We start from the raw sequence: 22,734 nt of genomic DNA on the forward strand, positions 1-22,734 counted from the left end.
TATCATATGATATCACTTACATGTGGAACCTAAGAAAAGATATAATTGAACTTATTTACAAAACAGAAATAGACTCACAGACATAGAAAACAAACATGATTACTGAAGGGGAAAAAATGGGGGAGGAATAAATTAGGAGACTGCGATTAATATACACACACTAATCTATATAAAATAGAGAACCAACAAAGACCAACTGTATAGCACAGGGAGCTATACTTAATATTTTATATTAGCCTATAAGTGGAAAAGTCTTAAAAAGTCATATATATATATATATACACACACACATAACTGAATCACTATACCTGAAACTAACAACACATTGTGAATCAACTATACTTCAAAAAAAAAAACTAAATACAGAAGTAGACTCACAGACATATAAAACAAATTTATGATTACCAAAGGGGAAGCAGAGGGAGGGATAAATTGGGAATTTGGGATTAACAGATTCACACTGCTATATATAAAATAAACAAGGACCTAATATATAACACAGGGACCTACAGTCAATATCTTGTAATGATCTATGATGGAAAGAACCTGAAAAATAATTATCTATAACTTAATCACTTTGCTGTACACCTGAAACATTGTATGTTTCCATTTTTTTAAAAAAGTTCTCTCATCCCAGCTATACCACATTCCTTTCGTCTCCAAATTCTGATCACAGAGTCTGTTCAGGGGAGTGACTGCTGTTTCTAGCTTCAGAGTTCTAGACCATTCTTTGTGGTTTAACTGGATTTTTTCCCCTGGGACCTTGACTGAAAGAGTCACCTGAATGACAGAAAGTGTTACCACATTGAAAAGAATTTGAAAAAGAATAGATGCATATTTATTTATAACTGAATCACTTTGCTGTATATCTGAAACTAACAACATTGTTAATCAATGATGCTCCTAAAATATTATATCAGTTTTTTATTATTTTGTTTACTGTCTAGAATACAAGCTCCAAGAAGGCAGGATTCTTAACTATTTATCCCCTGTGCCTTGGAAAGCTTCTAGGATACACTGCTGCTGCTGCTGCTGCTAAGTCGCTTCAGTCGTGTCCGACTCTGTGCGACCCCATAGACGGCAGCCAACCAGGCTCCTCCGTCCTCGGGATTCTCCAGGCACTAGCTGAGAAGAAAATATTTGTTAAATAAATGAACAAATAGTAATAATATCAGATTATGAAAAGTTTGTCTAAGTACAAAAATCAAAGAAGAAAGTAACATGAAGGAAAAGAAATACACATAAAATATAAGGCAAAGTAGATTTTTTTCTTCATCAAAAAACAAAATTATGTGATAGATGGAGGAAGTATTTGCAGTGTTAAAGGCTGACTGTCTATGATGAAATGAATAGCTTTTGTAAAACAGTAAGTGAGTGAGTGATAGTTACTCAGTCATGCCTCACTCTTTGCAACCCCATGGACTGTAGCCTGCCAGGCTCCTCTGTCCATGGAATTCTCCAGGCAAGATTACTGGAATGAGAAATGGACAAAGATGATGCCCAAAAGAAAAAACATTAATGACCGATAAACACAAAGTGTGTAACCTTACTATCAGTGAGAAAGCAAAACCAATAACAACAGAAAACACTGTCCCATCAACTCATGTCTGGCCTTTCCTCAACATATCAATCATTCGAGCTGAACTCTTCTGACAAGTGTTTCTAATTCCATCCACCCCAGGTAAGTGCATGGCTGAGTCTCCTCTCTTCCTGCAGGTGGATGTCTGTACTGGGTTGCTGAGTCAAATGGTTATTGTGCAACCTCAGCTCTCCAATGGACTTCAAAAAAGTTGTGAATCTGAAGTTAGCCTATAACCAAAAGTGGGGTCCAGCTGCTTGCCGCTCAAAAGCCAATTAAGAGGCCATGTTGGTAGAAAGGAAGTTTGCTTTATTTTGGATGCCAGTGACTGAGGCTGGGGTGGGGAGGGTGGACAGCTGTCCAAAGGCCAACTCCCCTCCACTGATAATCAGTGGGCCAGAGCATTTATAGACAGAGGGAGGGGGCTACATGCAGAAATGGCACATTCACCTCTGACAGTCATCTTGAAATTGGTCATCGATGGTTTGACTGGCATCATCTTGATTGCTTCAAGTACAGATAATCTACAGTTCCATGATCAGTTTGTTCTCATTTTCTTGAGGCCAATTCTTGGAATTGTGGCAGCTTATGTCATGGCTACAGTCTAGTCATCATGCAGTTAACTTCTTCCACCCAGTGAGCATTTCAGTATCTGTAAGACAGCTCACAGGATATGGCTCAGAATATTATCTATTACCCTTGAGAAAGAACTAAACATCCTTGACTTTGCTTAATGACTACATTTTTATTATGTGGTTTCCTTTGTTTTCCTTTGTTTCTACATTTTCTCACTTCTCTGATTAAACTTATTCTTCAGTTAAAGTTTTTCCATAGGCAAAAGGTAAGTTGGGGACATGAGGGGCAAGGACCATAGGGTCCTGCTGTATTTTAAGCCTGCCCCCTTCCTTTTTTGTTTTAAGGATGGGAGTGATGTTGTACCCAGCCCTTTACATACTGGGTGGAACAAACTGATTCCTCTGAAAAACTTTTAATTTTGATATAACTTCTAATTTGCAAAAGTGTTGCAATTAAGTGATGCAGAAAACTATCTTATACTCTAATTCACTCATTTAAAAAAAAAATTTTGCCATGTTTGTTTTGTTATTCTCCATCTATTAATATTGGTCTATCTGTTCTGAATCATTTGAGAAGAGGTTACATGCCTCATACCGCTTTACCTAGTAATATTAATACTTTGGTGTAGATTTCCTAAGAATAAGGTTATTTTTCCTATATAACTGTGGTACAGTTATCCAGTTCAGGAAATTTAACGTTGACAAAATATATTACTCTATAGTACATATCGGAACTCTCCATTGACCTGATAATGTCCTTTATAACAGCCCATATGGGAGAGGCAAAAAATGGCCTAGATCTTTTCCCTCTCAATATCTCAAATAAAATCAAAGCCGTACTCTGTGGTGTGTGTGTGTGTGTGTGTGTGTGTGTGTGTGTGTGTACAAGAAGCAAGGGGAAGGAGGGCAACAAGCGCTGCTTCCTTAGGGCACCAGTGAAAACTCATTGCAGCTGGGAACCTGGACCCTCCTGTGAGAGGGGAGGATTGTGCAGGGCCCACAACTCCACCAGGAGGAGGGCAGGAAAACTGGGAAGGCCACTCCTCCACCCTAGTTCCAGGGATTTGGTACATGCTTAATTGTGAGGCCCAATTAGACCAGCATAGGAAACCTCAAGTACACTCTCTCTTTTATACTAACAAGTTTTAAATAATAAGTTAGAGCAGACTGGGGCTTCCAGGTGGTTCAGTGGGTAAAAGGATATATCTGCCAATGCAGGAGACACAGGAGACACTGGTTCAATCCCTCGGTTGGGAAGATCCCCTGGAGAAGGCAATGGCAACTCACTCCAGTACTCTTGCCTGGAAAACCCTATGGACAGAGGAACCTGCCGGGCTACAGTCCATGGGGTTGCAAAGAGTCAGACATGATTGAGCATGCCCTCATGCACGCTAGAGCAGACTACTGGCAGATGCACAGGAAAAAATGAAATGTTCAGACAGACCCTCTTAAATGAGGCAAAACATAAGGGGAAGACCTAAAGCTCAGACTTGAGCAGACTTTCCTCTGATAAACCAACCCATAAACTACAAAGTCCCTTATTGGAATTTGCAGCTTTTGGTGCAAAATGTAATCATAGCCCTAGTTCATCTCCAACCCAGTCCAACGCCTATCTACATGGCTTCTCATCCCTGTACTAAAGTCCTCACTGAAGGAAAGATACGCCCATTGCCAGGCATAAAAACGATGACCTCAGTCTTTTTGTTCTGTGCAGGATGTCCAGCTTCCGATAAAAAATTATAAGGCATATTAAAAAGTGTGAAAAAAAAACACACTCCCAAGAGACAAAGCAATGATCAGAACCAGACTCAGAAATGACACAGAAGTTGGAACCAATAGGACATTTAAAATAACTCTGATTAATATATGATTAATGGAAAAAGTTGAGAACATGCAAGTTTAAATGAGTAATTTCAGCAGAGTTAGAAACTATAATAAACTATAAAGAAGAATCAGATAGAAATGTTTGAAAGGAAAAGCAGAAGTAAAAACCAGTGGTAATGGTTTGTCAGTAGACTCAACCACACTGAGGAAATAAGCAGTCCACATGAAGACAGGTTACTAGGAATTTCCCAAACTGATACACAAATAGACAAAAAGAGTGGTGAGTAGGGGCTGGGGAGGACCAGAACATTCAAGGAACTGTGGGACATTATAGAACATTCTAACTTATGCATAATTGGAATTCCAGAATTAAAAAAAAGAGAGCGAGAATGGGGCAGAAGAAATATATGAAGAAATAATGGCTGAGAATTTTCCAAAATTAACAAGTGTTAACAATTAACACTAAATCACAGATTCAAAAAGCTCAGAGAACACCACATTGGATGAATACCCAAACAAAAAGCACACACACACACACACACACACACACGGCATATCATATTAAAATTACTGAAAACAAAAACAAAGGGAAAATCTTGAAGGCAGTCAGAGAGAAGCATTACAAAGGAAGAAAAATAAAAGTTATAGGAGATTTCTCATAAGAAAATAAGAAACAGGTGTGATATTGTCAAAGTGCTGAGAAAAAGCTTTCAACCCAGAATCCTATGTACTCAGCAATAGTATTTTTCAAAAAATAAAAGGAAAAATAAATACTTTCTCAGACAAACCTGAGAGAATTCATTGCTAGCAGATCTACTCTATAAGAAATATTAAAGGAAATTCTTCAGTCAAAAAAATATATCAAACTGAAACTGGACATACAGAAACAAATGAGCAACTCTAGAAATAAATAAAGTAAAATAAATTTTTTTCCATATTTTTAATTACTCTAAGATATAACTTACTACCTAAAACAAAATAGTAATGTATTACATGTTTAAAGTATATGTAAAATGTATGACAATAGTACAAAAGATGGGAGGGAAAAAATTGACAATATATGGTTATAAAGTCATTATATTGATTATGAAGTGCTATATTGTTATTCCAAGGTAAATCATGATTAATTTCATATATATATGTATATAAATGTATACAGTCCACTATGTGTGTGTGTATATATATATATATACATATACATACATACGTGTATATATATGTGTGTATTAGACTTTGGTGGTGGTGGTAGTTAGTCGTGTCTGACTCTGATTCCATGGACTATAGCCCACCAGTCTCCTCTGTCCATGTGGATTCTCCAGGCAAGAATACTAGAGTGGGTTGCCATGCTCTTCTTCGGGGGATCTTCCTAACCCAGGGATGGAACCCAGGTCTCCCACACTGCAGGCAGATTCTTTACTGTCTGAGCCACCAGGCAAGCCCATTAGATTCTACAGTGGCTACTAAATGTTTTTAATGAATCTTCTCTATGGAAGAGATTAAATGGAGTCATAAAAAGTGTTCAAATTACCCCAGAGAAGGCAGCAGAAAAAGAAGAAAAATGAAACAATGAACAGTCAGAAAAGAGGCCAACTAGCAAAATAGAATTTAACCCAATCACATTATATCAATAATCACATTAAATGTGCTTAGATGGAGAGGTATCTGTTCAGTTCAGTTCAGTCGCTCAGTCGTGTCTGACTCCTTGCGACCCCATGACTGCAGCACGCCAGGCTTCCCTGTCCAGTACCAACTCCCACAGTTCACCCAAACCCATGTCCATTGAGTCGGTGATGCCATCCAACCATCTCATCCTCTGTCGTCCCCTTCTCCTCCTGGCCTCAATCTTTCCCAGCATCAGGGTCTTTTCCAAGGAGTGAGTTCTTCACATCAGGTGGACAAAGTATTGGAGTTTCAGCTTCAGCATCAGTCCTTCCAATGAATATTCAGGACTGATTTACTTTAGGATGGACTGCTTGGATCTCCTTGTAGTCCAAGGGACTCTCAAGAGTCTTTTCCAACTCCACAGTTTAAAAGCATCAATTCTTCAACACTCAGCTTTTTTTATAGTCCAACTCTCATGTCCATACATGACTACTGGGAAAACCATAGCTTTTACTTGATGGACTTTTGTTGGCAAAGTAATGTCTCTGCTTTTTAGTATGCTGTCTAGATTGGTCATAGCTTTTCTTTCAAGGAGCAAGGGTCTTTTAATTTCATGGCTGCTATGATTTTGGAGTCCCCCAAAATAAAGTTTCTCACTGTTTCCATTGTTTCCCCATCTATTTGCCATGAAGTGATGGGACCAAATGCTATGATCTTAGTTTTCAGAATGTTGAGTTTTAAGCTAGCTTTTTCAGTCTTATCTTTCACTTTCATCAAGAGGCTCTTTAGTTCCTCTTCACTTTCTGCCATAAGGGTAATGTCTTCTACATATCTGAGGTTATTGATATTTCTCCCGGCAATCTTGATTCCAGCTTGTGCTTCATCCAGCCCTGCATTTTGCATGATGTACTTGGCTTATAAGTTAAATAAGAAGAGTGAGAATATACAGCCTTGACTGTGGAGAGGTATCAAGCATGTAAACAGTAACCAGAAGGAAGTTGGAGTAGCTTTATTAATACCAGATAAAATAGACTTCAGAACAAGAAATAATATTAGGGATAAAGAGAGGTATTACCTAACGATAAGGAGGTGACTTATCCAAGCATACATAAGGATTCTAAATGAATGTGGACTGAACCACAAAAGTCCAAACTCCATGAGAGAAACGCTGTTAGAGCAGAAAGGAGGGATCAGGTTCATAAGTGCTGTGGGGACCTCAGTTCTCAGTTCTCAGTGATGACAGAGCAAGTGGCCAGAAGATCCATGATGATAAAATTATCTGAACACAAGCAATGGCATCATTTTCTCCTAGCTCTCAGTGTTACCTTTTTGTTCAATCCACTTCTATTTTCCTGATTCTTTCTGTGTGATCCCCCCACCAATCTAGAATCATTTAGATCTTCACTTCATCTCGCATGCTTTGAGATGTCGGGATAAACTTCCTGAGCTCCTGTTTTCCCTCCTATTGTTTTGCCATCTGACTCTCACATTGAGGGCTTCCTTAAGTATCTGGTGATCCTGAGTGGAAGGTGCTACTTATGTTTAAGAACTAACCACAACTTCAGAGAGCATGAACTTTATTATAGAGTAGTGGGGCCTTTCTAAATTCTCAAAAATTTCTAGAAGTTTCTAGAAGCCTTTCCTTTGGGTCATTCAGACTCTCCAGAAGAGACTCCATCAAGGAAGAAAGAGTTGTGCTGATGGACCCAACCAAGAAATGAATGAAAGGATTGGGGAAAATGGGCAGTCAAGGGATTATTGAGATCAAAGAACAAGGTGACATGAACGGTGAGGGGTTGAGAATTCCCTTAACTCAAATAAGGTAATAAGAGGTGGGGAAAGTTAGGAGGAAAATTAGAGGAAGAGAGGTATTAAATGTGTGGCTGTCTGTGCTGTGGAGACAGGGCTGTGGGGAGGGTGCAGGCCTCACAGGTCAGTGTCCACTGCCATTTGCTCTCACCTGTGGCCAGGCCTGCAGGTGACCTCCAGCCACCTCTGTGCCCTGCACCCTGACACCTGCACCTCAGCGGTTCACAGGACCAACCACTGGTTCACGGGGACCAGTGCAAAATGAACATGCAGAGCCCCTGGTTCAAAATTTAGTCAGAACTTCACCGGGAAATGGGGAGATGTCGGTCAAACGGTACAAACTTTCAGTCATAAGATGAGTAGGTTGCTGGACCCAAGATACAGCACAGTGACTGCAATTAACAATACTGAACTGTATTACTTGAGAGTTTCTGTGAGAGTGGAGCCTTAATGTTTTCACCATTAGCAACAAGAAAATGGTGATTATGTGAGGGAAAGGATGTGTCAGCTAACCTTCCTGTAGTAAGCACTTTGTAATATATAAAGTATATATGTTTGTATATGTTTATCGAGTCATCATATTGTACAGTGACTATTGTGTTAGTCGCTGAGTTGTGTCTGACTCTTTGCAACCCCATGGACTGTAGCCCACTGGTCTCCTCTGTCCTTGGGATTCTCCAGGCAAGAATACTGGCATGGATTGCCATTTACTCCTCCAGAGGATCTTCCTGACCCAGGGATCAAACCCATGTCTCCTTCATTGCAGCCAGATTCTTTACCATCTGAGCCACCAGAGAAGCCCCAATACACAGTGTTGTATGTTAATAATATCTCTATAAAGCTGAAAAACAAAGTAGCTGTGGTGGGGATAACAAACCGAATCATACAAAGGTTGATGTGGTAATAACATCAAATCTGATCTTTAAACCTTTATATTCAAACTTCTGGCAAGAAACACAGTCCCCAAAAGGCCAGGCTTTAAAAAGTGTTTAAAACATCCAGACAAGGAGAAGTCTTTGTGTCTGGACTTAAGAGAGTGAATGAACATTTTCTTTGAATCCATTGAATGAGGGGATTTACTCAACATTCAAAAAAAGAAAAAAAAATAAAAAGAGAATTTCAACAGAGAACAGCAGACTGTCCACAAGCTGTAGGAACATGAAGCAGGCAAGCCTTTGCGGTACAATTTCTCAAAAGAGTAACCTCCCCTTGCCCATTTGAGGGAAGTGGTGCAGGATGGAGATAATTAAGGGGAGAATCAACCTGGTGGTCCCCCTGGCCTGGAGGCAGCCCGCCACCCCCTCATCCATGGTTTTGAGGTTACCTAAGAGGTGCCTGCTGGGTTTCTGAGCCCTCCCTTCCCTCAGCAGCCTCTCTCTGAACTTTCTTAAATCAATTCTCCTTCCCCTTTCTGTTAATCTTTTTTTAAAAAATGTGTTCAAATTTCTCATCCAATATTGTCTTTAATGTTCTTGTTCCTCATGGGTGGACATGTTCCTTTTTTGTTTACTATAATTTGGTGGGATTTTAGGGGAAGTGGAGTTCAGTAACTGAGACCGGTCTGCCACTTAAGGCCTTGAAAAGGAATCCACAAAGAGGGGATAACAACAAGCTCAGAAGGGGCTTCTGATGACATGTTGAATCTCTCTGCCAGGCCAGATCTGAAGCAGGGCTCCTACCCCCGCTCTCAATCAGCAGTCATGTGACCTGGGCATGTTACTGGTTCTCATTATGCCTTAGTTTTCTTACCTATGGAGAAGGAAACGGCAACCCACTCTGGTGCTCTTGCCTGGAAAAATCCCATGGATGGAGAAGCCTGGTGGGCTGCAGTCCATGGGGTCGCAAACAGTCGGACACGACTGAGTGATTTCACTTCACTTCACTTCTTACCTATGCAACAGGGGTATTGTAATAGTACTGCTGATGCTGAAATCTTGGCTTTTTGCACAGGAGCAGAATTGAATCGTAGAGACAGAGTTCTGGTTGAAATAGAAAAGAATAGCTCTATTGCTTTGCCAGGCAAAGGAGGACATAGCAGGCTCTTGCCCTCAAAATTATGTGTCCCCAGCCTGAAAGGATTTGATGAGGAGTCTTATAGCAACTGTTCATAGGTGGTGGTTGTTGTTGTTCAGTCGCTCAATCATGTCTGACTCTTTGTGACCCCACGGACTGCAGCACGCCAGGTTTCCCTGTCCTTCACCATCTCCCGGAGTTTGCTCAAACTCATATCCATTGAGTTGGTGATGTCATCCAACCATCTTGTCTTCTGTCGTCCCCTTCTCCTCCTGCCTTCAATCTTTCCCAGCATCAGGGTCTTTTCAGATGAGTGGGCTGTTCACATCAGGTGGCCAAAGTGTTGGAGCTTCAGCCTCAGCATCAGTCCTTCCAATGAATACTCAAGGTTGATGGAGGCTGCTGATAAGATAAGGATGTAGGCAGGCCCTGCAGTTCTCTAATCTGGTCTCAGATAACCTTGATGTTGCCAGATCATGGCATCTGGTCCCATCACTTCATGGCAAATAGATGGGGAAACAAAGGAAACAGTGACAGACTTTATTTTGGGGGGCTCCAAAATCACTGCAGATGGTGACTGAAGCCATGAAATTAAAAGACCCTTGCTCCTTGGAAGAAAAGCTATGACCAACCTAGACAGCATATTAAAATACAGAGACATTACTTTGCCAACAAAGGTCCATCTAGTCAAAGTGATGGTTTTTCCAGTAGTCATGTATGGATGTGAGAGATGGAGTATAAAGAAAGCTGAGCAGCAAAGAATTGATGCTTTTGAACTGTGGTGTTAAAGACTCTTGAAAGTCCCTTGGACTGCAAGGAGATCCAACCAGTCCATCCTAAAGGAAATCAGTCCTGAATATTCATTGGCAGGACAGATGCTGAAGCTGAAATTCCAATACTTTGGCCACCTGATTCGAAGAACTGACTCATCTGAAAAGACTCTGATGCTGGGACAGATTGAAGGTGGGAGGAGAAGGGGATGACAGAAGATGAGATGGTTGGATGGCATCACTGACTCAATGGACATGAGTTTGAGTAAACTCCAGGAATTGGTGATGGACAGGGAAGCCTGGAGTGCTGCAGTCCATGGGGTTACACAGAGTCGGACACAACTGAGCGACTGAACTGAACTCAACAGAACCTTGATGAGTTTCTCTAGTTCCTTTAATCTAGCCTTAGGTGCTTACCTGGCAGCTCCTCCCTTGATTAGAAGTCAAGGAAGGTCATGGAGGCTGGAGTCTGTCCCCTGCAAGCAGAAAATGGGGGACAGAAAGACTTCTGTGCCCTGGAGCCCTACAGGGTGCTGCTTGGTTTTACTCTCTCACATATGTGTGTTACTTACTCAGTTTAGTCTGACTCTTTGCGATCCCATGGACTGTAGCCCACAGGGCTCCTCTCTCCATGGGATTTCCCAGGCAAGAATACTCCGAGTGGGTTGCCATTTCCTACACCGGGGGATCTTCCAAACCCAGGGATTGAACCCGGGTCTCCCTCATTGCAGGCAGATTCTTTACTGTCTGAGCCACTAGGTTGGAGGACCTCACAGTGTCATTAACAAAACAGAACGAGTTAATACCTGAAAGCCCCCAAAAAGTTTATTATTGAGATGAAGAGGGGAAGGTGAGTCCCTCATGGCTGGAGCAGACAGCACCTCTGTAGGGTACCTCCCCCAGAAATGGGAAGACAATGGGCTTTGAAAAGAGGGGCAAAGGTCTGCTTACAGCTTGAGAACACTTCTCATTTTACTTTTTGTAGATGCCGATTACTTGGTGTATGGTCAGGCCACTCAAGGTGGCTGCTCTCTTGGTCTCTGTAAATCCACTGCCTGACCAGTGCCTGCTTCACCTACACTCCACTCACTTGAGCGACCTTCCTGCCTGCTTTCAGCTAGTGACTGTTCTTATCAGAGGGTGGTGAGGGGCAGGCCCCTCTGCTGGTTTCTCTGGTGACTAATGAACCCACCTGACGTCAATTCCCCTATAACTGGTAATCTCCCCTTCCCCCGGGAGCTGACTGCTGCCATGTACTGCCTGTCGTCCTCCGTACACGGTGGGGTGTCTCTCCAAGACCTTGCTCAGGCATGTAAGCTCCCCCATGCATTAAACCACTGATAACCCCTTTGCTGACTCCAGGCTCTTTCTTCAGTCTTGAAGCTGGGCAAGCACAGGCCTTGCAGGTCTGGGAAGTGCTGCCCAGCACTTGGTTTACCAGGTTGACCTTGGCCCAGAATGTGGAAGAATAAGCCACATGTCTGACCTGTTTGTGGAACCACCCTCTTCCCTCTCCCCTACTTCCTTTTGGAGGGTCTAGATCCAACCCCGCCCCCCCGAGAAGTCTAGTTACTGACAAAGTCTGTGGGCATCTAGGATCCCACTGGTGTAGGGAGCACATGTGCTGAGCAAGGCTCTTTTGGTTACTAGCAGCTGAAACCCAGATATTCTAAGGTAACTTAAGAAAGTTTCGGTTAAAGTAAATAATCAATGATGAAGTTGGGTGGGGCAGGCCTCAGAGACAACATCAATGTACTCTCTCTTCGTTCAGATCTCGGCTCTGCCTGTGTGTGACTCACTCTCTCACACTAGTGTGCACACCCGGGGCTGCAGTCACTAGTGATTCAGGGTTCCAGCCAGGCAGGGGCTCCACTGTCTTCTCCAAAGTTCTGCTTGTGGCTTTGTGAGGTTATTTAGTGTTCACAGACGTAGAGGCATATGCACGCATCGGAGCTAGGGCTTCATTTTGTAAGATAAAGGCCACATCTGAGAGCGTTCTTATCTCCTCAGACCTTGAGTAACAATAAGCAAAAAGCGAATGACGTCAGGAGGGAAAACCAACGCACAGCAGAGCGCCGTCTGCACAGACCTTTGATCTGAGTCCACCTGGGCTGGTTTTGAAATGAGCTGTGTAACTCACAAGCTTTGGAAAAATGCTGGAGCAGAGGCAATTTTCCCTACTGCACCTGAATAAACAAAGGTTCCTGAGATTGCGTCCTTATTTCTCCTTCATCAAACATCAATCCCCTTTTTAGAAGGGATGCTCATATTTCTAAATTCATATTTTCCATGACCAAAGACCAATTTAATATTATTCTGATGCCACTTGAGAGAAGAGGTAAAATTCCTAGATCACTGGAAGAAATAATATACAGTCCAGAAAGAAAAGAAACTAGAAAATGTAAGATTCTGAGGAAGTGAACGAAAATAAGGCTGGAATCAAAGTATTGTTGACTAGAACAAAAAGGTGACAGAGAAGAAAGTGAAGAACCAGGGAACCTGAGAAACTGAGTGAGAAGCTATAAGACCTCCTCAGAAACAAACACAGAATAGATAGAAAACAGATAGACAGATAGATATGAATTAATGGGTCCAGGCATGACCGAGGCATCTTCCTAGATGGCACAGAGTTGAGTGGGTATCATCTCAGACCCGTTCACAGATGTCCACATTGGCTAACTTACAGAAAAACAAGTGGCCCAGCTTAGAAGAGGTCAGAGGGAATTTTCAATATTTGTAAATGATTAGGCAGGAGACTGAAGACCTAAGGAATATGCACAGTATTGTTGTTACTTCTCACAAGCTGTCTATGGGATCTGGGGAGAGAAATTTATTGTGGAAGTGGTTTTCTACCAGATGGTATGAGTCTATTTGGCATTCTGGACCTTCACGTAAACAGCTGGGATGAGGTGTTTATAACTAGAGGGGAAATGGAGTCCACAAAGATAGAAAAGAACAGTCTTGTCCCGAGACTAGCTGACCTGCTCAGGAAGATTCTAAAGGAAAGCCTATTAGGTTTTTTGTTCTTTTTTAAGCCTATTAGTTTTTTAAAAATAAAGAGACACAGTAATAAAGACAATAATGATTCAAAAATTTACTGGACAGTATAAATCTTAATTTTAAACAATGAATAGATACAATAACTTATGCAGTTATGAGTAAAGTTCAAATAGTACCTGAGAGGTTTTTATACAAAATATGAATGAGGATGGAGGGAAAGAAAATAAGTATGACATGGAAAGAAGACCAAGCAGGCAAGAGGTCCCCAATGACTCTCATAAGGAAAGTGGTGGAGAAGCAAAATGCTTATGGCCTTGATTTCTCCAATATGCAGGAAATGGCTAATAAGGTAAATTCATAATTTTAGTTAACAAAGACTGATATGTTGAAATTCAAAAGTAGAATGTGATGGAAGACCTTACTTTATTCAAAAGAAATGTATTAATGTATCAAGAAAATGCAGCAACCTTCATGAAATCAGTGTATTCATCAAGCACGTATAATCTTTCAGGAGCCATTCTAGATGTTGGAATCCAACAGCTGCTCTCAAGGAGCTTATAGTCCATGATCTCAAATTGCCTTTTGAATTCATCCAGCTATGCATGCATGTAGCCCTCCAGGCTCCTCTGTCCATGGGATTCTCCAAGCAAGCATACTGGAGTGGGTTGTCATGCCCTTCTCCAGGGGATCTTCCCTACCCAGGGGTGGAAACTGAATCTCCTGTGGCTCCTGTATCGCAGGCAGATTCTTTACCACTGAGCCATCAGGGAAGCCACCATCCAGGTATATAAATAATCCCAAATTGTTCTAGTGGGTAAATAAGGACATACCTGCAAGAAAGCTGTGGTAATTCACTGAACGCTTGAGTTGTGATCAGTCTTTCTGAAAACACACACACAGAAGAGGAAAAGAAGGACGCAGAACCAAGGATGACTGCACGGTTAGACAGATGTGTAAGAACGCTATCAGGAAGAACAAAGCCCCATTGGAGACAGGGCTTGATTTTTTTCCTTCAGTAAACATTATGGAACAACAGCATGCATACCCCAAAGCACAACAATCACAACCGTATCATACATTCATTTTCACAACTGAACACATCCATGTAACCAGCACCCAGATTAAAAAATACCCAGAATACAGCCAGCACCTCTAGAAACCTCCTTATGGCTTTTCTAATCATTAAGCACCCCAACCCTGACACTTGGCTAAGGCTAACTGCTATCTTGACTTCTAACACTATATCTTAGTTTTGCCAAAAATAGTTCACTTTCTTAAAACTGCTTTGCTCAGGTATAATCTGAATATATTTAAGTGTGAAATTAAACAACACCCAGTCAAGGTACTGAACATTTCTTTCCGTCACTCTTGAGAAGTTCCTATGTCCCTTGATAACCCATCCCTCCTACTACTTCTGTCCGTAGGTAACCTCTGATCTGTTTCTGTCACTATGTTATTTGTATTTACTAGAATCTTATACAAATGAGATCTTACAATAAATGGGATCATATACATATACATATATATATATATATATATATATATATTTTAGCTCTTGTCTTCTTTTACTCAGTGTAATGATTTTCAGATCCATCCATGCTATTTCATAAGTTAGTGGTCTGTTCTTTTGTTTGCTCGAGTAGCATCCATTGTGTGGCTACACCACAATTTGTTTATCCATTCACCAGCTGACAGAAGACATTTGGGTTATTCACAGGCTTATGGTTATTGCAAATAAAGTTGCACCAAGTTGCTGTGAACATCCAGGATCAAGTCTTTGGAGATACATAAGCTTTCACTTTTCTTGAGCAAATGCCTAGGAGTGGAATGGCTAGATTGTATTGTGTGTGTTTAACGCCTTAAGATGAAGCCAAACTGTCTTCCAAAGGGATGTATGAGAAGGCCAGTTGTGTCCCATTCTCACCACTGCTTGCTATCATCAGTCTTTTTAAAAAATATATTTATCCATTTAGGCTGCAGTGAGTCTTAGTTTTAACACGTGGGATCTTCAACCTTCATTACGCAGGCAAACTCTTAGTTTCAGCATGTGGGATCTAATTCCTTTATGAGGGTTTGAACCCAGGCCCCCTGTATTGGGACCGTGGAGTCTTAGTCACTGGACCACCAGGGAAGTATCCGTGCTTAGCTGTGCTTAGTCGCTCAGTCATGTCAGACTCTTTGCAACTCCATGGACTGTATCCCTCCAGGGTCCTCTGTCCATAGGGATTCTCCAGGCAAGAATACTGGAGTGGGTTGCCATGTCCTCCTCCAGGAAGGAAGTCCCTACTATCTGTCTTTTTAAAGTTTAGTTATTCTAGGGGATGTATAGTGGAGTTTCATTGTGGGTTTAATTTGCATTTTCCTGATGACTAGTGATGTGAAACATCTGTTCATGCCCTTCTTTGCCATTTTAATAAATTCTTTTGTGAATTGTCTGAGTGATTTTTTTTTTAATGCCAATATTAGTTAAAGGGACTTACACAAATGTTCAGAGGAAGAGAAGGGAGACTGGACCATAGATGCAGTGTTGCTGGATAATAAGGACAATGCAGACTCTTTAACACTTATTTTGCTTTAGGCTTCTATTTCAGGGGAAAATCTGCAGTCTAAAAGGAGGAAAGGCAGGCTGCATATAGGAAGAAATAGTGGATCCATAAAACAAATTGGAGGGTGAGGGAGAGACCTAGTGGTCCACCAATAATCATCTTCCCCTTCTTTCTTTTGGGCTTCCCCAGTGGCACAGTGGTTAAGAACCCACTGCCAATGTGGAAGACCTGAGTTTGATCCCTGGGTTGATCCCCTGGAGATCCTGGTAGATCCCCTGGAGGAGGAAATGGCAATCTACTCAGTATTCTTGCCTGGAGAATCCCCATGGACAAAGGATCCTGGTGGGCGACAGTCCATGGGGTAGCAAAGAGTCAGACACCACTGAGTGGCTAAGCACAACCAATGCAGGAGAAACAAGAGACACAGATTTGATCCCTGGGTCAGAAAGATCCCTTGGAATAGGAAATGGCAACCTACTGCAATATTCTTGCCTGGAAAATTCCATGGACAGAGGAGCCTAGCAGGCTACAGTCCGTGGGTTTACAAAGAGTCAGACATTACTGAGCACCTACACACGCCTTCTTTCTTTAGAATATCTGAGGTTTAGTTAGATATAGAGTGGCCAGTCTCTTTTTTCCCAGGTCTGCAGGGATTCCTAGGATGCAGGACTTCCTAGAAAAGACCTTGGTAAACCTAGGGAGGTGCTTGGCCATCAAAAATGAAGACGACTATTTCCCAGGCGCCTGTTCAGCTAGATGTGGCCATGCAATCAAGTTATGACCAGTGACATAAAGCAAAGGTGATGTCTGAACTTTCTGGAGTATTCATGTTAAAGGAAAGAGCATGTCCTCCTCTCTTTCTTTCCTTTTTGCCTTCCCACTGGCTCGAATGAAGAAGTGAGAGCAGGAGCAGGCATGCCCGTCCTAATCTGTGAGATAGAAGCTGCAGGTTAAGAATGCCACAGAAACAGGAGAGAAGGACGAGGAGCCCCTGGTTATTATGAAGCTGCCATAACAACCAGAGGTGCCTACTCAGCTTTTATGTAAGAGAGAAATAAATTTCGATTTAGTATAAGCTGATGTTTCAGACCTCCTTTTAAAGTTTTCTACATAATACAGTATATAAGAGCTGAACCAGGCAAGCTAAATGATTTAAATGGATATAAATGAGAGTTTTTGAAGGACTTCCCTGGTGGTCCAGTGGCTTAAAGTTCATGCTCCCAATGCAGGGGGCCTGGGTGCAACCCCTGGTTGGGGAACTAGATCTTGCATGCTGCAATGAAGGTTGAAGATCTCACGTGCTGCAGCTAAGAACCTGTACAGCCAAGTAAATAAAAATTTTTTTAATTAATTTTTTTTAATTAAAAAAAAAAGGAAGAAGGCCTAAATAAATTGCAAACTGGTAAATCTGATGACAGTCTTTGGTCATTTTTCTAGAGTGGATTAATAAAATGATGCTGGTGAGTCACTTAAAAAGGCAACACAGATTGCTAGGCTTGGACACGGTTGCACCAAGAACAAATCTTGTTAAACTTGTTTTGTTTCACTCTTTCGAGATGTTTACTGTACTGGTAGCTCAGCAACATGTGTGTCTATAATAAGGCTACTGACAAGAACATATGTGGCATTCATGCAGACTTGTTCTGGGTACACCTGGGTGGATTAATAATCAGTTGAACAATCATACCCAAAGGGTATTGAGTAATGTATCAACATCAGTTTGGAAGGAAATTTCAAGAGGTAAGCTTTGATCTAGCTTAATATTTTATCAGTGATTTGGATGCCTAGACAGTGAAGTACTCATCCTGTTAGCAGATGACAAGAAAGACAGTACATACTAAAGACAGAATCAGAACTGAAAGCTCTTGCTGGCTAGACTGGAAGGATGAAACAAACAAATTGAAGTGATAAATGTGTGTTTATATACTAAGATTTAAAAAAAAACCATCCAATAAGAAATGGGGGAGATATGAATTATTATTAAGTATTTTAGGTGATGGCTGTAAATGAATCAACAGGGCAAAACTGAGGCAGTCCCAGCTAACTCTGTTAATGAGGTGACAGCATCTGCCATGGGGGGATATGGTTCTGTCAGCAATGTTCATAGTGGCAGTTCTCATGTCATGATCTGAAAGATGTGTAAATAGAGGCACAGCTTACAGGAGTGGAGGAGACATGAAACTGACCTCAAATATTGGTGGGCTCTCCTGTGGCATCCTGACTGTACACAGCCATGGCCCTGGTCCCTCACTCTGATGCCCACATTTCACTCACATGTATACAACTATCACCATGCTCCAGACCCTCAGCTTGCCAGTCTATTCCTGCTGCTTATCCTCACACATTGGTTCATCCTGCTGCTCTCTGCTTTGGGAACATCGTCTTTCTGACCTGAGACCTTGGTATCAAGGAGACTAGGTAGACACAAGAGTGGAGAAACTAAGGGTGAGCAGTGTGAATGGTTATGCCCCAAGAACTTCCCGTTCAAGCAGTGTCTTTTCAGATTGTGAGATGCACCCAGAAGGCAGTTAAAAGCAGTAACTTTTTTTCTTTTGTGGTGGGGGATGCTTTGCTGTGCGACTTGTGGGATCTTAGTTCCCCAGCAGAAATTAAACCTGTGCCTTCAGCATGAAAGCATGGAGTCCTAACCACTGGGCTGCCAGGGAATTCCCAAAAGTAACAGCTTTCTAATGTGTTCTTTTCTCTGAAGTGTAGAAGTTGCTGTGCTTCTGAGGCTTACTGGATAATATGGGGCAGTATGATGAACTACATACCTTAAATAACCATCCCAAAGATACAACTAAAACTGCTGAATACAATTTTAAAATACATGTATTTAAAAATGCATTACTGAACTTGCAAGAAAAAATGTCTCACAAGCCAAAAATGAAATGAAAGTTAAATCCAGGGAGGGAAGATGGCCCTGAGGTTGGCTTTTACTTTGAGACCATCAGCCCAAGTGACCCTGATCTGTCAATAGGTAGTCCTTCAGGATAGGAAAATAGAAGCCAAAATCCAAGGCCTGCCCAAGTGTAGAATCAAAAGGATATCCTGTGCAATGTTGGGAACCCCCAAGGAACATAGCATTGATAAAATGATAAATTACAAAGAAATCCACCCTAATGAAAAAGACAACAAGGAAACATGTTGACTTTGGACTTGGGGAGAGGGAGAAAAGTCTACCTGGTAAGTAGTAAAGTAAGTCTACCTGGTAAAAGTCTGTCTGGTAAGGTGTGTAAGTCTGTCTCAGTCAGCCTCATATGAGTTTTGTCCTGTATTCAACTATCTACAAGGTTCTAAAAAAAAATCTTAGTCTAAAAAGTTAAAGTAATTTCAGGCACCTGGCACCCCACTCCAGTACTCTTGCCTGGAAAATCCCATGGATGGAGGAGCCTGGTAGGCTGCAGTCCATGGGGTCGCTAAGAGTTGGACACAACTGAGTGACTTCACTTTCACTTTTCACTTTCATGCATTGGAGGAGGAAATGGCAACCCACTCCAGTGTTCTTGCCTGGAGAATCCCAGGGACGGGGGAGCCTGGTGGGCTGCCGTCTATGGGGTTGCACAGAGTTGGACACGACTGAAGCGACTTAGCAGCAGCAGGCACCTAGAGAACCAAGTCAAATCTTTTGTGAAAAGTTGAAAGTTTATTTCCAGATAAAGTTCCAAAGAACAGGAGCTCACTCTCAAGTACTACAGAATATGCAAGAAAACAAGGCAACCCAAGTGAGAGCAGACAGAAGACTCAATCTACAAAAACTTCCATTAAGTGGAAGTATCATACACTAACTATAAAGCAAATTTGCTTAATTTGTATATAGAAATAAAAAGGGGAGAGAAATATGACTAGAGAAAAAGAGCAATAAGAAAAATAACCAAGGATAATTTTAAATGACCAAAAAAGAAGTTCTAGAAAATGAAAAATATAATAGTTTCAAGAACAGGCAAAAGGCCAGTTAAAAAGTAGATGTTTTAAATAATGTTATAAGCCAAGTAGATCTAATAGTCATGTATATAACATTCTATCTAATAGCATCAGAATTTATATTCTTCTCAAGTGCACATATAACATACTCCAGAATAGACCATATTCTAGGGCATAAAACAAGCCTCAATAATAGAAATCAATATTGAAATCATACAAAATATGTAATCTGAACAAAGTAGAATGAAATCAGAAGTCAATAACAGAAGAAATTTAGGATACTTATAAATAAATATATTAAAATTAAATAATATATCCCTAAATAACCAATGGGTCAAAGAAGAATTCACAAGAGAAATTAGAAAATACTTTGAGATGAATGTGAAAATGAAACGCAGAACAGGGCTTAGAGGGAAATTTATACCTGCAAACACCTATATTTAAAAAAAAAAAAAAGAAAGAAAAATCTCAATCAAGAGCCTAATCTTCTACCTTAAGAAATTAGAAAAAGAAGAGCAAATTAAGCCCAAAACAAGCAGAAGGAACAAAATCATAGAAACTAGAGAGAAAATAAATAAAACAAAGAATATAAAACCAAAAGAGAAAAATCAACAAAATGAAAAGTTTTGTTATTTGAAATATCTAAAAATTGACAAAATATGAGCTAGACTGTCGAACAGAAAAGAAAGAGAAGATTCAAATTACTAAAATCAGGAATGAAAATGGAGATAGTGTTTCTGATCTTTCAGAAATAAAAAGGATTATAAGGGAATATACAATGTTGAATGTTCTATCACGATTAAGTCCAAGCATTCAGCAGAACAATAAATCTAGAAAACAATAATAATTTTAAAAAGTCAATAGACTAGATAAAATGAACAAATTGCTAGAAAGACACAAACTATCATAACTGAGTCCAAAAGAAAGAGAAAATCTGAGTAGAACATTGTAAAGACATTGAATTATCAATGAAACAAAAAGAAAAAGAAAACAAACAAAACACCAACCAAACAACAACTTTCCAAAATGAAAAATCCAGTCCCACATGACCTCACTAGTGAATTCTACCATCTTTTAAGAAAGAATTAGCACCAATTCTTAATAAACTCTTCCAAAAATTAGAACAGATGGTACACTTCTCAACTCATTCTATGAGGGCAGTGTTACCTTGATACCAAAATTAAGCAAAGACATCACAAGAAAACTACAAAATCCCTTATGGGATAGACTCAAATATCCTCAACAAAATACCAGCAAAATGAATTCAACAGCTTATAATAAGGATTATACACCACGAATAAGCAAGATTTTTCATAGGGATGCAAGGTTGGCTTAAGATATGAAAAATATTCAATGTAAAACACTATATTAATAGAATAAAAGACAAAACCCACATAATCATCTCAACATAAAATACAAAATTCTTAGAAGAAAACACTGGAGTAAGTTTTTGTGACCTTGGACTGTATGATTTCTTAGATATGATATGAAAAGCACACATGACAACAGAAAAAGCAGATACATTGGACTTCACCAAAACTTTTTAAAAATGTGCTTCAATGGACACCATCATGAAAGTGAGAAGAAACATACAGAATGGAAGAAAATATTTATAAAACAGATATCTGATATGGGGCTTATATCTAGAATATGTAAAAATCTCTTACAACTCAATAATTAAAAATTACTTTAAAATTGTTTTAAAATGTGGGCAAAGGATTTGGCTAGAAATTTCTCAAAGAGAGATACATCAGTAAAAGTATCAGTGAATCTGAACATTGTTAGACTTTCTAGAAGAAATAGAAATATTGTATTATAATCTCTAAACTGTTAGATGGGTAAACATAAGTGACAGGAGAAAAGTATAATGGATTTTTTAAAAGACAAAAAAAGGACACCAGAAACAAAATCAGAAAAATAGGACAAGAAAGTATAAAATGAAAGTAGGACTAGATTCAAATATAATTCTAAATAGAATAAACTCGGTCTTGAATACAAAATTTGCTGCTCACTTTTAAACTCTAGTTATACGTCATTTTCAAAAGACATACCTAAAACATGAGACACAGAAAGTTGAAAATTAAGCACAGAGTGGGGCAGGAGAGGATGGATGGTCACATACCAGGCCATGTCCAAGTCCATGGGATGGCTGCCAATTGTGGGTTGTTGGTTTTGCACAGGAAAGAATTCAAGAGTGAGCCACAGTAAAGTGAAAGAAGGTTTATTCAGGGAAGAAACACAGTCCATAGACAGAGGGAGGTAAGAGAGGCCCTTTGGTATGGGGTTGTCAGTTTTTGTAGGGGTGGGTAATTTCACAGGCTAATGAGTGGGAGGAGTATTCCAGTTACTTTGGGAAAGGGGTGGGGATTTTCAGGAATCGGGCCATCGCCCACTTTTTGACCTTTGTGGTCGTGGCCCCTGTGGCTGTGTGGTTTAGCATGTTGATGTGTTACAATGAGGGTATACTGAGCCTCAACGGCAAGTGAACATGAGTTCATCCACCATCCTGGATCTAGTTGCTTTTAATGGGTTTATGTCATGTCCTTGGGCTATGTCATTCTTTTAAACGTGTTTTGTCCCCTTCCGGTCTCAAAAGGACAGGAAAAAAAAATATCCAAAACACAAAAATAGATAGTGTAACTGTTTTAATGTCAGACAAAATTGATGTGAAGGTGAAACTAAAGGACACAGATTTTATGTCAGTGTAAGCCAGAAATGTCTAAGGGAGCTATAACATAAGTGGAATGAGTGACTTCTGGAGTCACTGAATTCTCAATACTTTGAGAAATTTAAATCTCAGGTGATGACCTCTTGGTAGATGTGTTAGGGAGGACATTATTAATAAAACATCCAGAAATGTAGGAATTTGATGACCATACAGTTTCTCTGTAGGTCATCAAATCCTAATATTTTATCTGATTTTTCCCATTGACTTTCAAATTATTTTATTTTTTTAATGGCTAGAAGATTTTCTGATTAGTCATGTATTAGAAGGAAGCTCCTACATTCCTGTCTCACCTTCTTTTTACCTCATCTCTAAAGTAAAAAATCTGTTGCACATCGATGTCTATATAAGAATGTAATTTATGTGT

General features: G+C 40.3%; 1 long non-coding RNA gene across 1 annotated transcript; it reads right to left on the bottom strand.

The window, feature by feature from the left end:
* Nucleotides 1-815: 815 nt before the first annotated feature.
* Nucleotides 816-21,896, bottom strand: LOC123331215. The gene is made up of 2 exons (XR_006547749.1): nt 21,765-21,896; nt 816-1,125 (listed from the first exon to the last, which is right to left on the bottom strand). It is a non-coding gene; the product is annotated as an uncharacterized LOC123331215 (long non-coding RNA).
* Nucleotides 21,897-22,734: the final 838 nt, after the last annotated feature.

This window comes from Bubalus bubalis, chromosome 22 (genome assembly GCF_019923935.1).
Source record: "Bubalus bubalis isolate 160015118507 breed Murrah chromosome 22, NDDB_SH_1, whole genome shotgun sequence".
NCBI classification, from domain to species: domain Eukaryota; kingdom Metazoa; phylum Chordata; class Mammalia; order Artiodactyla; family Bovidae; genus Bubalus; species Bubalus bubalis.